This window comes from Anastrepha obliqua, chromosome 6, assembly GCF_027943255.1.
Source record: "Anastrepha obliqua isolate idAnaObli1 chromosome 6, idAnaObli1_1.0, whole genome shotgun sequence".
Lineage (NCBI taxonomy): Eukaryota > Metazoa > Arthropoda > Insecta > Diptera > Tephritidae > Anastrepha > Anastrepha obliqua.
This window is the reverse complement of record NC_072897.1, coordinates 65,284,162-65,294,236: the sequence shown is the minus strand read 5'-3', so window position 1 is coordinate 65,294,236 and position 10,075 is coordinate 65,284,162. Positions and strand designations below refer to the sequence as shown.

At 36.2% G+C, this 10,075-nt stretch overlaps 1 pseudogene; it reads left to right on the top strand.

Annotated features, from left to right (window-relative positions):
• Positions 1 to 288: 288 nt before the first annotated feature.
• On the top strand, positions 289 to 9,364 carry LOC129250648 (uncharacterized; annotated as a pseudogene).
• The last annotated feature ends 711 nt before the right edge of the window (positions 9,365 to 10,075 follow it).

Genomic DNA, 10,075 nt, shown 5'->3' with positions numbered 1-10,075 from the left:
AAACACAGATGCTTATTTTTTACTATACTCCAGCGATTCGAACAATCGGCATCTTTAAATTTTGAGCACGTATTTAAAATATGGCTTTGGTCACACACTAAACACTTCTTTTCTTCTTTTGTTACAGTCATTACGGGCTTGGACGACATTTTAGCTTTGTTGTACACAAAATCGTTGGGCATATACTTTGTTGGCATAACATCTATTGCCATGGACACATACATGGCGGTGTGCTGTAACCAATTGCTAAATTCACGCACAGTGGGATATGGCTTTTGCATTTCGAAGATGTGGCGAGTCCACTCTTCCCTCTTGTTCAGCGGCAGTTTGCTGATTAATTCGTGGAGCAACATTGGATTATTTAGATGTGGTACCGCACCCGAATTTTCTAGAAAGGCAGTTAAGTTTGATACCATCCAGCTAAAATTGAGTATATCGGCGATTCGTCCTCCGGTAACGGGTGGAAACGCTCGAGCTTTCGCTATTTGGCTTCTAATAAGTAGCTCTGGGCGACCGTAATGAAATTCTAATGTTTTCATAGCCGCATCTACACTGGATGGGTGGATCAACAACGACTCCACCTGTTGTCTGGCTTTCCCCTTTAGGGCTTTCTGGAGACGTAACAGATTCTCCAATTGCGAATATGAATTCGTTTCCGTGGTTTCCTTAAAGGCCACAGAAAACATAGGCCACTCTTCGGGCGAGCCATGAAAATCTGGCAAATCTAAAATTTTACGTACCTGGGTTGTGCTGGGTGCTATTTGAGCTTTTTGATTGATGAGCTGCGGTGTGATTTGTGGGTTGGACACTGCAGGCATGTAGCTTGCTGGCAGAAGATTTAGGCAATAAGGGTCGGTGTGGCTGTACGGCTGCATTATTGCTGGCGGGCACGTGGCAGACCGGATATAGGGGCCGAAGGCAGCGTCGGGCTTGACGTTGGCAGAAGTAACGCTGGCAGAGGTAGCGTTGGCGTAATTGGTGCTGGCAGTTGTAGCGCCGGCAAAGTTGGCGTTGGCAGAAGTAGCGTTGGCATAATAGGTGCTGGCAGTTGTAGCACTGGCGTAGGTGGCGTTGGCATAATGGTTACTAGAAAAATAAGTCTCGGCAGGAATAGCGCTGGCTGAGGTAGCGCTGACTGTTGTGAAGTTGGCAGAGGTAACTTCGACTGGCTTGAAGCTAACAGGAATAGCTTCGATGCTAGGTACGTCGGCACTGATGACGTTGTTAGCGGTTTGTTGATTTAGGGCTTCTATGTACTGGACTTTTTCCTTTTCCGATGAGGCTAGCGACTTTTGCAAGGCTTTTATTTGCTCGCGTAGTTCTTCGATCACTTTGTCTTGCTGAACTATCGCGCAATTATTTTCGTCGTCACTCGAACTTCTTTCACCATTTTTGTCGGCCATTTTGGCTTCGCGAACTTTCTCGACGCGTTTCTTATGACGGAGGTTATAACGCGGTACTTCTTCGCCGGATTTTTCGTAGGCGCGATCACCCGACGATTTCATGAACAATTATTACGGTTATCGAAAATTTATATAAACGCGATTTTTTCAGCATGTATGTATGTACAGGGTTGGCCATATTAAACTGACACATTGAGTAACCCTATAACTTTTTACTGTAATTTGAAATCTAAGGCTTACGTCAACAAGCCAAAGACACTAGGCGCACTTCAGGCCAATATCCGTCGGGAAATAGCCGCCATATCGGCCGAGACGCTGGCCAAAACTATGGAAAACGCCGAAAAACGGGCACATTACGCTATACGAGCTAAGGGCGACCACTTGCGCGATATCATATTCAAAAAGTGATGTAAACGAATCTCCTTGAACTAAATTAAATGTTTTTCACAATGAAACACAAAAAAATGTTTCATTTTCCATATTTTTTTAATAATCACATGGGTCAGTTTAAGATGGCCAACCCTGTACATATCCAAATACGTGCTAAGGGCGACCACTTGCGCGATATCATATTCAAAAAGTGATGTAAACGAATCTCCTTGAACTAAATTAAATGTTTTTCACAATGAAACACAAAAAAATGTTTCTTTTTCCATATTTTTTTAATAATCACATGAGTCAGTTTAATATGGCCAACCCTGTATATGCAAAATTAGGACAATATATAAAAAGATGTTGCAGGCAAAAGCAACAATGGCTCAAAATACGAGGCTTCCGAAATTATAACAAACAACACTTAAAGTTCACTGTATTTTATTTCTTGTTCATGAAATATTTTATAAGTATTTTATAAGTATATGTATTTAATGTTTATGAAATTAACAAAGTTTAACAAATTGCGTGAAAATAGAAGTGAGGTTTTTATATATTGTCGCGCCTCGTACGCGTCTGAATTTCCGTAAGCAACTGGACTTTTAAAGCACGCTTCGGTCAATTCAACGGCGTTTACAGTTAAGGCATAGTTGCATTTTTTGGTAATATATTATATTACAAAAGAATTTTTTAGTATTAAGCGATAATTCAGGTTTAGTACATAAATATTTGAATACAGTTTTCGTCTAATTAGTACAAAAAACAATTTTAATATGGGATTGTATTATTAATCGGTAACACACAGAGAAAGTGCTCAGTGCTTTCCGCCTCCTCCAAGCATGACAGGCATACTGGGTCCTCGATGATTCCAATGGTGGTCATATGCTGGCCCCATGGGTTGTGTCCCTTAATGATGCTGACCATCAACCGAATGTCTTTCCTTCTAAGTTTTAGTAGAAAGTTTGACAGTTTTCTGTTCGGACTTGTCACAAAACACTTTGCAGTTCTGCAGCGTTCTAGACCGGACCATGATTCCTGCAGAACTGATTCCGATTATTGGCTCTGGCCCTGTGGGGGCACCGCTGATCCACGGTTGGCCAATTCGTCGGCAATTTCGTTTCCTTGAACACCGGAGTGTCCCGGAACCCATATTATGATTGTTTAGTTTGTAACCTTCAAGTTGGTTAACTTCAAAAATAATTTTTTCCATAACGAGATTAAAAAGTTGAGGGCTTAATGAATCCTCTGGTCGTATTCCCGTGGTGCACTCTATACTCTTGTTAAATTTCTCATTTACCATAACTTAAGTTGTGCAATTAGTACTGAGATTCCCAATAACTTCAACAATTTGTCGAGGAATTTTTCTCTATTTTAAAATTTCCAAACGTCATCTAGCTAGCCTGACTCGGTCCAAAGCCTTTTAAAGGTCTACAAAACACATGAAAACTGGACAATCAAACTCAATTTATTTTTCCATAATTTGTTGTAGGATAAAAATGCAATCTGTTGTTGATCGATTTTTACGAAATCCTTGCTGTTCTTCTTATCCGTACAAGCAGAGAATGTTAATGCAATGAGAAGGAACAAATGTTAAATGAGCTTTTTTCGAGTTCTAATTTATAGATTCATAATAAGGTCATTTCAAATTCAACTTTCCTGAAGAGGTCGGAATTGCAGATATTTAGCACGCGAGTGACGCGAGTGGAGGGTTTCTATATTTACTTACCACGCTAGGCCAAGAATTCAGATATTTTCTGCGTTTACCATACTACTGAGGACGTTCATAAGATTTTTCGGCACACTACTAAGGAAATCGAAGCGAATAAAATTGCGATTAAGAAGACCGCGCGGTAGTTAGTTTGTGGTGCAGAAGCTAAAGTCGGCGGAATTATTCGTTTTGTTTTTTGGCACGTATATAATTCAGGTTCAAATCCTGAAGTCATATTTTTTTTCTTGCACATTTTTTTTTTTTACAATTCAAACCAGGAAAGTTTGGTAAAATTTTTGAGTTTATTTTAATTAAAATTTCCTTAAAATACTGTTTTTTGTATTTTATAAATGGAAATTTCTTTTCGATATAAAATAGTTCATACTGGATATGACCTGATTTTTATATAAATCAATCAAAACAGAAAATATGTACATATGTCTATAATCTATTTCATCAAATCCAAATTATATTGATGAGAAAATATCATTCTAATATCCGTCCAGAAAGCCAAACGCGCATACACAGATGCATATTCATATAATTACGCATACAAACTTTCAACTAACGAAGAAAATGTACATATAAAACTGCGAATCGAATAAATGAGTGATTTAGAAAAGATCATTAATAATTGTAGATTAGCGCAATCGTGAAAGACGTGTCGTATATGCAGTACATCGTCTCATATTTGACTCAGGTTCAAATCCTGTGCACAGTTTTTTATTCGATATTTTTATTTCATTTTTTATATTTGGTTTAATTGAAATTGATTTAAAATAGTGTATTCAGGTTTTTCTAATACCAGTTATTTAGAAATTTATTTTCTATATAACATTATTCATTTGAATTGATTTATATGTATGTAAAACAGCCATAAAGTCAATCATATGAATATGCATTCCTATATTTAATTTCTTCAGTCAAATCTGAACTACTTACATACACATATTGATGAGAAAATATTCTAATATCCATCCAGGAAGCCTAACGCGCATACTCACATATGTGTTTAAATATATGCACAAACCACCACCATTCTAACAAAACCCAGAACACAAGCTTCTGCGCACACTTGACACATGGGATATGTATACCCTATGAGCAAAAAGAACCGGGAAGGTGATGTTGACTGCTTCCTTCGATTGCCAAGGCATAGTCCACCATGAGTACCTTCCATCGGGCCAGACAGTCAATAGAGAATATTATTTATCCGTTTTGAAACCTTAGAGAGATGCTGTGTGTTGCAAACCGCCGGAAATGTGAGCAAACAATTCTCAGATTTTGCATGATGATAACGCGCCATCGCACTGATCAAAGAGAATACAAATCGGCCTGCCGGGGGTGTTTGGAGGACTGGGTTAAACGTTGGCACATGTGTGTTGCTTCAGACGGGTCATATTTTGAAGAAGATAATATAAATTTGCCTTAAATTTAACTCTGTTTTGTTTAATTTAAACATTCCCGGTACTTTCTGATCATAAGGTACATACTTGCGGCTTTGCGGACAGCAATGTGTGATTCGCTGGAAGTCGCATTAACTCGCGACTGTCGCACAGTTAGAAGACATATTTACATACATATAAGGGTGCATACATACATACGGAGCCGCGGCCACTCGACATGACAAAAATTTAAGATTTATCAAATATTGGCAAATAATTCGACGCGAAATATTCCAATATTGACTATTTTCGAATAGTCGCGAAAATTGGCATATGGGCGACTCGTTTTATGAATGAAATTGAAATATGAGCTCTAACTTATGAATGAACTTTTTGTTTTGTTCTAAATTGTTCAGCGCCGTCGCTGATAGAATCATGGCCGCTGCGACTGCGTCTACGAATGTATTTTATTTTTGTAGTCGCCAGGCTTAGATTTTAGCTTTGGGCGACATGCGCATGTGAGGTATGTGTTTTTGTTGTGTTCTAGAACATTTTAGAATGTGCGGTGGCAAAGCGGCCATGGCGTTGCGCTTGCTGTTGCTTTTGCGTCTATCAAAGTACATATCGTGTTTTTGTAAGTACAATATTAGGAATATCGACTGGTGAAAGACAAAAGTACACGGAAGCAAGAAGGGAGAGCTGTGCTCGCGCATATACATATGCATGAATGTATGAACGTGCATGGATGTAGTAACATATGAATACAATTATTTTGTAGGAAGTTTAGAAGGCAAGTAGGTATATATGTATGTATATATGCTAGGACATAATACATACATAGAGCAGAATTGTTTTTGCACTTGTTAGGAAGAAACTCGCTAGTGCGTATGTGTATTTGTCTTGTAAGAATGTGATGTGCTGTGACTTGTGTACATACATAAGTCAAGGTTATTTGGGCATACATGCATATGTACATATGTATGAAAGGAAGATGATGTTCTTGCGCTTGTGCATTATTGTTTTTCATATAATATACAAATGTACATACCTACATATGTATGTAAATGCTGTCGAATACATAAACTATAAATTGGCATACAATATAAAATAAGTGTTGATTTATCTTAAACCGTTTTTTTTTTCTTAATGCAAATACCTCCTATTGACATGTACATACATATTATGTATGTATGTATATTGTCATATACCATCATTTATGTACATATAGAGTATACTACTGTGTCCAAAAAATAAGGTGACATTTGATTTTAAACTGCGCGCTTTGAAGGATTAGGAGAATTCTTTTTTTTTTTAGGTTGGTAGTACTGTGAGTGACATCTATGTCAAATTTCATGTGAAATATTCATTTACTGTTTGAGATACGCGTCGTTTTGTGAGCTGCTAAAAGTGAGTTTCTCGTTTTTTGCAATGTCGAAATTTGTTGAGCAAAGAATTTGCATTAAATTTTGTTTGCGGAATCAATTTTCGGATACGTTGAGGATGGTGCAGAAAGCCTTTGGTGATGAGGCTATGTCTAAAAAAAATGTTTACAAGTGGTATAGTGAGTTCCAAGCCGGTCGTGAACGTGTCGAAGACGAAGAGCGTCCTGGGCGACCATCAACCTCAACTGACGAAGCTCACGTCCAACAAATCAAAGATTTGGTGTTGAAAAACCGTCGATTAACGATTAGAGACCTTGCTGATGATGTTGGCATATCGAAAGGCTCAGTCAATACCATTTTGAAGGATGTTTTGGGCCTCAAGCGCGTCAAATCTCGACTGGTACCGAAAACATTGAATTTTTTGGACTCGTAATTCGTGATCATTTCATCAAAAACTCAACCCATATCGTTCCGCAACCACCGTATTCACCTGATCTGGCACCGTGCGACTTCTGGCTGTTCAGCAGGCTCAAAAGACCGCTCCGGGGACACCGTTTTGACACGATAGAGGAGATTCAAGCCGCAACGAAGACGGAACTGAAGGCCATCCCGGAAAGTGACTACAACCAGTGTTTCGAAAATTGGAAAAAACGTTGGCATAAGTGCATTGTGTCGGGAGGGGATTACTTTGAAGGGGATGAAATTGATTTGGAAGAATAAATAAAGAATTTTCAAAATAAATACAATGTCACCTTATTTTTTGGACACAGTAGTACGTTCATTTATGAATGTATGTAATGAAAAACTTCATGAATTACTTTCAGAACTTTATTAAAATTAATTCGCGTCGCGCGCATGTACAAAACCTTGGTTCACAACGCAGGCGCAGAAATAAACGCACTGTGTATTTATCCTCCCCATGTGACTCGGCATCAATTCTCGGCGCCAATTTTTTTTTTTTTTTTTAAATGTGTTTTTTTTAATGTAATCGTAAAAAATTTTTAATAAATTTTATGTATCCGCTTATCATTTCAAAAGTAACAAAATGGTAAAAAAATAAGCGGTCGAAGAAATAAATGCACCGCCTATTTTTCCTCGCCACATGTTAGGCTCGATTTCAATTCCCAGTGCAAACCTTTTTTTATTAACTTTTTTTTTTTAAATTCGTTTTTTTATGTAATTAAAAAAAATTATGTAATAAATTTTACGTATTCGCTTATTATTTCAAAAAATACGAAAATAGTAAAAATTTAATTAGTTTAATGTATTTATCCTCCCCACGTGACTCGGCATCAATTCTCGGTGCAAATTTTTTTTTTTCGTTTTTAAATTTTTTTTTTTTAATGTAATCGTAAAAAAATTTTTAATAAATTTTATGTATCCGCTTATCATTTCAAAAGTAACAAAATGGTCAAAAAATAAGCAGTCGAAGAAATAAATGCACCGCCTATTTTTCCTCGCCACATGTTAGACTCGATTTCAATTCCCAGTGCAAACCTTTTTTTATTAACTTTTTTTTTTTAAATTCTTTTTTTTTATGTAATTAAAAAAAATTATGTAATAAATTTTACGTATTCGCTTATTATTTCAAAAAATACGAAAATAGTAAAAATTTAATTAGTTTAATGTATTTATCCTCCCCATGTCACTCGGCATCAATTCTCGGCGCCAATTTTTTTTTTTTTTTAATTTTTTTTTTTAATGTAATCGTAAAAAAATTTTTAATAAATTTTATATATCCGCTTATCATTTCAAAAATAACAAAATGGTCAAAAAATAAGCAGTCGAAGAAATAAACGCACCGCCTATTTTTCCTCGCCACATGTTAGACTCGAGTTCAATTCCCGGTGCAAACTTTTTTTTATAAATTTTACTTTTTTAAAATCGTTTTTTTTTTTAATGTAATTGAAAAAAAAATTATGTAATAAATTTTACGTATTCGCTTATTATTTCAAAAATACGAAAATAGTACAAATTTAATTGGTTTAATGTCGAGGTGAGAAATGTGTTGTGTGTTGAGGTGAAAGATGTGTGGTGTTTCTAATTTTTGTGTGGGCAAAAGTCAGTGAGGTGTCTATAAACTCGGTGTGCTAAATGACCTTATTACAAATCTTTCAGATCTCAATTGTACTAAAAAAAGCTTACAGTAACATTTACACCTTCTCATTGCATTAACATTCTCTGGTACAAGTGTGGCTATAATTTTGATGATAGTATATTTGTGAAAAGCTTTTGAGTGGAATGCAGGAGCTTTATTCCGCGATAATTATGCGGATCGTCTGTTTTACCCGAGATTATTATACTTACTTTCAAGGAGAAGGAATAGCTAATTTAATTGCGCTAATAATAAACAGTTCAAGGAAATCCGTATGCGACGTTTACTGAGGTTGAAAAATTATGGCAGCAATACACATGCGAAATTCAATATTATGTACATTGTATAATAAGCAGGATCAGGTCAAAGCGTTTATGAACACACATAAGTAAATGTGTTTGTTTTTATTTTTATTAGTGAATATAATAAGTAACGCCTGTCCGTGTATTCTTGGTGAGGCATGGCAAGTTCTGGGATCTAGACATTCCTTGCAGCACCGATCAGTTTTTCAAGGAGTGCTTTAGGATGAGCCGGGACTCCTTTGCCTTTTTATGTAACGAAGTCCTCACCATTGCAAAAACTGATACAACGTATAGGAAAAGCATCCCTTTAGACAAACGTGTCGCGATTGCTTTATATGCGCTGGGTTATTCAGCTCAATACGGGACGATCGGCAGACTGTTCGGAGTATCAAAAGGAAGCGTATGCAATATTTTACAGGATTTTTGTTCAGCGGTCTGAGATAAACTCGCTCCTAAGTATTTACCAAGCAGATTTTTTACCCAAAACAAAATTTAAGAGTGTGTTAAGCGATTTGAGAAAATTGGATTTCCACAATGTTTGGGTGCTATCGGTAAGCGTGTACATTTTACTTAATGCTTAAAGATCTCATATAAGTTTAATTAACTTCAGATGGATGTCATATTGAAATAAGACCTTCAGCCAGTGATGCTGTAGACTATTATAACTATAAGGGTTGGTACTCAATTGTTTTACTAGCCCTCGTTAACTACAGATGAACTGTTTATATTGTATATAAGTTCGATGAAAATACTTACCTTAATTTTTTATAGGTATAGGTTTATGTATATAAAGGTATACGAAACCAATTTTTGGTACAAATGTTCCAGTCGTTGTGCTAGGAGACTCAGCGCTTCCCTTTACAGAGAAAGCCTTACCCTTACAACTCAACGGCCGGATACAGCGAAAAGAGTTTTAATTACCAACTTTCCAAGTCTAGAAGAGTAGTAGAGAATGCTTTCGGTCACTTGAAAGCAAGGTTTAGAAGAATTGGTAAAGGCATTGATAATGACATCAAAAATGCATCGTCAACAATAAAATGTTGCTGTATTTTGCACAATTTTGTAAATGAACGTAATGATAGCATTAACAACAAATGGATCCAAAGCCAAACAAATTTCAAATTCGTAAATCAACGAGAACAACCAGAACCAAAGTACTATACTCAAGACCACAACGTCAGCGCAGAACAAATTCGAGAATCAATCGCTTCGTTTTTATCTTCCTTTTAAATTTCATTTCTTTCACATTTTCATTTTAAATTCATTTTTTTATTATTAAATTAATTAAACCTGCTTAAAGTACTAACAATTCCTTCTGTACACTTAAAATTCGTACTCTGTATTTACCAAAAATTGTAATATAGAATTATGTTTACATACCTGTTTTCTTTGCCGGCATCCATTTCATTTAGTTTTTATTTTGATGTT